The following is a 285-nucleotide window of genomic DNA, read 5'->3' as shown; positions in this document are numbered from 1 at the left end:
AAGATAATGATAATGACACTCGGTAACTATTGTAAAGAGAGGCATAAGAACAAAATAAAAAGCGAAAGATGATAATGGTGAAAATAATGATCCTGAAAAATGATAAGAATAGCTAATAAAAATAAGAAGAGAAAGAATGAGAAAAAAAGGATCACAATACTTAAGAATAATGATAACAACGAACTAATTAATAATATTCAAAGCCTCTTATTTCCATCACGAACCGAAAATAACCATCAGTTCCAATAATCGATGAAATATTCAGTTCCTGAACCGCGCAGTACA

This window comes from Penaeus monodon, chromosome 21, assembly GCF_015228065.2.
Source record: "Penaeus monodon isolate SGIC_2016 chromosome 21, NSTDA_Pmon_1, whole genome shotgun sequence".
NCBI lineage: Eukaryota > Metazoa > Arthropoda > Malacostraca > Decapoda > Penaeidae > Penaeus > Penaeus monodon.
Note: the sequence above shows the minus strand (reverse complement) of the source record.